Source organism: Penaeus monodon, chromosome 12, assembly GCF_015228065.2.
Source record: "Penaeus monodon isolate SGIC_2016 chromosome 12, NSTDA_Pmon_1, whole genome shotgun sequence".
In the NCBI taxonomy this organism is placed as follows: Eukaryota; Metazoa; Arthropoda; class Malacostraca; order Decapoda; family Penaeidae; genus Penaeus; species Penaeus monodon.
The window spans coordinates 1,632,931-1,640,430 of NC_051397.1; positions in this window are offsets into that span (position 1 = coordinate 1,632,931).

Below are 7,500 nucleotides of genomic sequence, written 5' to 3' on the forward strand. Positions count from 1 at the left end.
AAGATATATATTTTATATTTTTAATATTTTATAATTTATTTATATTAATTTATATATATGTGTGTGTGTGTGTGTGTGTGTGTGTGTGATTTTGGTGTGTGTGTGTGTGTGTGTGGGGTGTGGTGTGTGTGTGTGAGGGTGGGGTGTGTTTGTTACGCAGGGGGTTCAAAAATAAAAATTAAAAAATTTTAAATATAAAGGGGATAAAATATTTTTTTAAATATAAATATATAATTTCATATATAAAAAAATTATATTCAAAAAAATATAATTTTTAATTTATTTATAAATTAGTTTTGTTTTTTTTTGGTGTTTTTGGGGGTTTTTTTAAGGGAAAAAAAAAAGGCAAAATAAACAACCTCAAAAAGGTAAAAAATTTTAAACGCAGAAAGTTAAAAATTTTTTTAAAAAAATTTGGAAAGTATAGGAAAAGGGAAAGGGAAAGTATTTAAAAATAAATAAAATTAAAAAAACCAAAAAAAAACAAATTATTTAAATTTTGGTTTTTGGTTTTTTTTTGTGTTTTTTGTTTTTTGGGGGGGGGGGGGGTTTTGTCATTTCTGTTTGTTTTGGTTTTATTCCCTGGTTTTGGTTTCAAAAAAAATTGTTTGTTTTTTTTCCAAAAAAGGGAAAAAATGCAAAGTAAAAGAAAAAGGCTAGAGAATTTAAAATTTTAAATTAATAAATTAAACCCCCAACCCCAAACAACACATTAATATAATAGAAAATTTTTTGTTTTGGGGATTTTTGGGGGTTTTTTTGGGGGTGTCGTTGCTTTTTTGGGGTTTGGGTTTTGTTTTTGGTGTTGTTCCTGTATTGTTTCAAAAATTTAATAATTCCCCCTTTTCAAAATTTGTTTTAAATGAAATAAATAATGTTTTTTGCGAAAAAATTTTTTTTTTTCCCTTGTTTTTTTTTGCTTTGCCTTAACCCCCCCAATTCCCCTAAACTTTTCAAAATTTTCTAAACACGTATTTATTTTTGGGGTTTTTAAAGGTTTGGGGATTTTTCCCCTTTCATTTTCCCCAAATTTTAAAAATTTTGCTTCCGTTTTAAATTTGGCCTGCATTGAAAAAAAAATTTTTCCTAAAAATTTTAGTTTTTTTAAAAGGAAAACCGGGGTTCTCCGTTGATTTTAATTTAAATAACCCTTAGCATTTTTTGCGAATTAATTCCTTTTTTTAAATTTTAAAAATGATTCAAAATTAAAAAACCTTTTGGGATTTTTTCATCCAATTGGTTAAGGCGCGTTTTAAAAATCCTTTGGTTTGCAATGAAAAAATTGAAAAAAGTTAAAAGAAAACAGGATTTTAATTTAATACCTTTCTTTTCAATCTTAACGAAAGGGGGGAAAAATTACGGTATCTTCCAAAATTTTAAAAACGCGTGGGGGGGTTTAGGGGTCTCAAATTTTTTAATTAAAGAAAGGGGTTTTGGGGGCCCTTGTAGGAAGAAATAGAAAAAAGGGTTAATGGAGAAAAGAGAACCAGACCTTTAATTTAAATCTTTTTTGGGGGGCTTAAAAGGATTTAAAAATTTTAAAAGCAGGAAAGGGGGTTTTGGGAGGCCTCTTTTTATTTAAATTTGGTTTGTAGGGGAAAAGTAAAAAAAAAAAAAAGGGAATTGGGTTTATAGGTAAGTTTTAAACCCAAACCCCAAATTTTTTAAAAAAGCTTTTTTTTAAGAACAAAAATTGCCCGAAAATTTTCCTACCCCCTTAAAAATTATAATGTCCCAAAGGAATCAACCAAGATTTTTGTTTTTGGGGGAAATTAAAAAACCAATAATTTTGTTAATAAAAGATTTTTTTAAAATATATAAAAATTCCCTAATTTATACTATTAAATTTAATATAGTCTTAATTATCTAAAATTTAGTTTTGTTTAAATATATATATATTTTAAAATTAAATATATAATAAAATATATATAAAATATCCCTATATATAATATAATATATATATAATAATATATATATATATATATAATATTATATATATAATTTAAAATATATTGTTTTTAAAAGGGATGTCAAATGGGTGTTTCGCATAAACAGGTTTTAGTTTAAACAGTAATCTTTTGAAGGTTTACCCAATCGTGGAAAAAGCCATGGAATTATAAAAATTTCTTTTTTAGCATGGATAGTTTTCCAATAAGGGGTTAATCAAAACGTAAAGGGTTTTTGCAAAGTTTAAATTTCTGACCGAAATTACCCCATTCTTTTTTTCCTTTCTAAAAAATTTTTAAAAAGTTTTTAAACCCCAATAAAAAGGATTTTTAGTCTGGGTGGATCTGCTGACTCCCAAAGTACCCCGCACTATCTTTGCATTGGGGGAAGTTCTTAAAAGGATGGCTGTAACACTCTGCTTTGTTTATAAAAGATATTAACATGAAAGGGAAAATTTAGAGCTACAGGTGCTGGCTATTATATCAGGTTTATAAATTTTATTTTAATACTAAGTAAACAAAAACGTTTTTTTTAATTTCCCCAGGTGGGAAGGGGGGGGAGGGGGGGGGGGGGGGCCGAGAAATTTTTAAAAAAAAGGGGGTTTAAACCCCACGATACTGCAACTTGTTTTCTCTCGGCAAGTATTTCATGCCTTGATGTTTAAGCTTTTAAAAAAAATTTTAAAGGGCACTTGGGGAAAGAATATTCTATCCCCTTTACGGGGTCAGTCTGTCTGTCTGAATACTAAATCTATCTGTCTCTATTTTCTATTATCTATCTATCTATCTATGTCTGTCTGCGTGTCTATCTGTCTACTTAGCTATCTATCTATCATCTCTCTCTCTCTCTATCTATTCCCCGTCTATCTTCTTCTATCTTTTTCATCTATCTATTTTATCTATCCATCAAATCTATCTGTCTGCCCGCCCCAACCCAACACATGTATGCACAATAAATCATTCTTTTAACTATATCCTGCTCATGATTTCGAAAACAGAAAAGTATATTGAAAAAGGGATATTCACAGAGAGAAAAAGTGAAGTTTAATAAATTCATCTGCATAGAGACAAGAGAAAAAATCACAGAAGGAAATTCGGTTTTCCTTTTTCTTTCTTACTCTGGGAGGTTAAAAAAAAAAAAAAAAAATGAAGGGAAAATTTCACTGCAACCGCTTTTAAGGGCAATCCCAAGTGACTGAATAACTTTTTGAGGAAAATATTATCCATGGTGTTAAAAAAAATATATATATTTTTATTTTTATGTATGCATCTTTTTTATAGTAATGTTTATATATATATATATATATATATATATTATTTTATTTTATATTAATATATATTAAATTATATTTTATATTTTAAAAATATATTTTTATATTATATATTAATAAAATATTTTAATTATTTTTAATAAAAATTAAAATATATATATTATATATATATATATAAAAATATATTTTATATCATATTTTTTTGTGGTGTGTGTGTTGTGGGGTTTTTTTGTGTGGAAATTAATATATTTTTTATTATATATAAAATATATAAATAATATAATAAAAAATTTTATTAATATAATATATATATATGGGTGTGTGTGTGGGTGTGGGGGTTTTTTTATTGTTTTTTAACATATGTAGGCACACACACACATATATATAAGACCCCGCCCCCTTTTTTCCTCTATTTATAGACGATGAAGTCAACCAAAAGCAAACCCTGAAAAGGAATAATCCCGAAGAAGTAAAATCCTTGAGAATTCGAGGTATAAAGGATAGGATTTCACGAAGGAAAGATGAGAGGAAGAATAATGGACAATGAAAAGAAGAAGCGCAAGAATAGAACAAAATGAGGTCGACGTCTGGCGTTCACACGAAAGAAAGAAAAAAAGAAAAAGGAAATTAATAGAAAGAATGAAAGAAATAAAGAAATATAGAAATGTTAGGCAATATGTCTCGATGTGATTTTTCCAAAAATACCGAAAAAGAAACGTAAAAATTGACTCAATATTTATCAAAAAAGGGATGGGGGGAACGGACTTGAAAAAAAGGCGCCCTTGATATTTACCGTTTTAAAAAAAAAGAAAGAAGAAAAAAAAAAAAAAATTTAAATCTAAAAATGACTTTTTTTAAAAAATTTAATTTTTTTTCTCCAGTTTATCCTCCCCGACATTTAAAATGAATTTTTTCCTTTCCCTTTTACCCTCCATTCTTTCTTCTTCCTCCCCCCTTTTCCTTTTTTCTTTGGTCTATCCTTTATTCTCCTTCCCTTTTTTTTTCTTTTTTTCCTTTTCCCCCCTTTTTCTTTCTTTGTTCTTCCCTTCCTCCTTTCTTTCTCTCTTCCTCCCTTTCTCCTTTCTTTCTTTCTCTCTTCCTCCCATTCTTCTCTTTCTTTTTCTCTTTATCCCTTTCTCCTCTCTTTCTTCCTTCCTTCCTTTCTTTCTTGAGATGAGAAAGGGAGGGCCCTTTCTTAGTTTTTCTTTCCCCTTTTCCCCCCCTTTCCTCCCCTTTTCTCTCTTTCCCCCCTTTTCCCTTCCCCCCTTTTCCCCTTTTTCGTTTTTTCTTTCTCCCTTTCTCCTTTTCTTTTTTTTTTCCTCTTCCCCCTTTTCTCTTTCTCTCTTCCTCCCTTTTTCCTCCTTTCTTCCTCCCTTTCCTTCTTTTTTTCTTTATCTCTTCCTCCCTTCCTCTTTCTTTCCTTGTTTCTTTATTTCTTTCTTCCCCCTTCTTTCCTTGTTTCTCTCTTGTCCCCGTTTCCCCAAGATCGCCTCATCGAGACCGTGTGCGTTGTTCTGCCCTCACCTTTTCCCTCCTCTTAATGACCCGACCATTGTAACTGATTCATTTATCTCACTGAGGATCAAGTTCAGTCCATTCCATTATCAGACTGTCCATTTCATATTTTAAAATTTTTTTCCCCCCTCCTTCTTCCCTTTTTTCAGAAAAGTTTTTGGCCCCTTCTTTTTGGTTTGGGTAAGACGTAAGGTAAAATACGATTATAATGCGGCAGAGGGGCACTGTGGTATTAATCTTGCAGTCACTATTCATGAAACTTGATCCATAATGCTGTGGCATAAGGTGGGAAAAATACAGGAAAATATCCAATGGTACGAATGAGAGAGATAGATAGATAGATAGATAGGGGGAAGGGGAGAGAGGAGAAAAGAGAGAGAGAGGGGAGGAGAGGGGAGGGGAGAGGGGGAGAGAAGGGGAGAAGAGAAGAGAGAAAATTAGGAGAGAGAGAGGGGAGAGAGAGAAGGGGAGAGAAAGGGAGAGGGAGAGAGAGGGGGAGGGAGAAAAGGGAGAGAGATAAAAGAGAGATAAAGAAAGAAGAAAAAAAGAAAAATTATAAAAAATAAATTTTAAAATAATAATATTTTATATTATATATATAATATATAATATTTATAAAATATTTTTTTGTTTTTTTTTGTTATTGTATATTATATATATAAATTTATTTTAATTATAAAAATAAAATATTATATATTTTATATATATATATAAATTTTATATATAATAAAAAAAAAATAAATTAAAAGAGAGAGAGGGGAGAAAGGAAAAGAGAGAGAGGGAAGGGGAAGGAGCAAAAAGAGAGAAGAAGAAGAAAAAAAGAGAGATTGAGAGATAGAGAAAGATAAAAGAGGGAGAGAAAAAAAGAGAGAGAAAAAGAAAAATTTTGGAAAAAAAAAGAGGAAGGGAGGAGGAAAAAAAAGGAAAAAAAAGGGGGAAGGGGGAAAAAAAAAGAAGGAAAAAAAGGGTGTGGAGGAAAGAAGGGAAAGGGAAAAAAAAAAGAATGATGATGATGGGAAAAAAAAAGACCCAAAAAAGAAGAAGAAGAGGGTTTATTGCATTCCCCCCCCTTTTCATTTCCCCCATGCGGGGACCGCAAGTTGAGCCAGGAAAAAGGGGCTTAAACTTTTTATAATTTAAGCCTGTAACACCCAAACCGACCCGTATAGAAAAGTTTTAAGAGTAAAAGCAACCCCGCTTTATTTTCAACCCTGGGAAGTTGAGAAGTTACCTGAGAGGCACGAAACAGCTCGCTTGGGCCATGTGAACCTTATGCGAGGACCTGGACTTTGACATGACATGTGTTTACCAATTAAGTTTCGCTATTTAAAGGTTCTATGAAGGGTCTGTGTAAAGAAGAGGCCATTAAATTAAAAGTAAATATTTCTTCATTTTCGGATTGGACTCCAAGTTTTAGCTGAAGAAAAGAGATTGATGAAAATATATGTTGTCCATGTTTTTTCTTTTTCTCAACTCTGGTATACCTATAGTTATTAGGGTTGATGTAATTGAGAGTGACAAAAAGGAAAATGAATAAATGGAGGGAAAGAAAAGAAAAAAAATAAAAAGATAGATAAATGAATAAATAAAAAATCCCAAAAAGAAAAAAAAATCCGAATTTTGGTGCAGCTAAACAGCTTTTAAACCCAGGCCCCAAAGGACTCCAAGGCAGCAGTCACTGGGGTTATAGAGCGGCGTCTCGCGCTGAGTTTTTTTCGGGTTTTGTACGTAGAGCAAATGGCCCTAGGCGGGGGGTTTTGGGGGGAAAAAAAACCCCAAAGGGAGCGAAAGTATGTTGAATGCTTTTTTTGTTTTTTGTTTTTCGGGGGTTTTGTGTTTGGGGCTTTTGGGGTGTGTGGGGTATTTTTGGTTTTGGGGCTGTATGCACGTACCCCCCTAGGATTCCCCTTCAACGTACCCTCTCGCCCGCCCCTTTTCTATATCATCTTACCATTTCCCAGTGGTTCTACCCTCATTTAAAATTTAAAACTGTACAAAGGGCGCTGTGATCGCCTCTCTTCTCAGTCCTAATCCCGTTTTTGTAAAGCCGCAATTCTACTTTGGTGCAATATTCACTCGGTCTCACTCCTCGCTAGTCCTCTCCTACTGGGCTTTTCCGTGTAATGCCATTTCCCTGGGCTGTTGTAATAATTAAACTTGCAATATTTTTAAATTTCCTAGGGTTACTATTATCCCCTTATTCATGCAGTCTTACTGTCTCTCTCTCTCTCGCAGTTTTCCTTGGCTTTTTTTGTCTGTTCCCATCCCGTCTTGGGCTGTTGTCTGTCGTCTGTCTGTCTTTCTTTTCTCTCTCTCTCTCTCCCCTCTTCCTCTTCCTTTTCCTCTCTTCCTCTCCATCTTTTTTTCCTCTCTTCCCCTTTCTCCTTTTCTTCTCTCTATTTTCCCCTTTTCCCCTCTCTCTCCCTTTCTCTCTCTTCCTTCTCCTCTCCCCTTTTCTCTCCTCTCTCTTTTTCTCTTTTCCCTTACCCCTTCCCTTTTTTTTCTTTTTTAAAGGTCCAATTTCTTTTTTTTGAAAATTCCCGACTAAGTTTTAGAAAGAATTCAATGCTTTAAATAAATTTTTGGATTTGATATAGTGATTTTCTTTTTAAGAAATTGAATGAAAATATCTTAGATAGCATTTTCATTATATTTTCAAATAGTTTACGAGAAAATAGTCTTTCGATTTTTCTCATGTTTGAATATTTACTCTTTTCGCTGACTCAGTTAAATTGCTCAGGTCATCGGCAACGTCATGTAACCCGAGG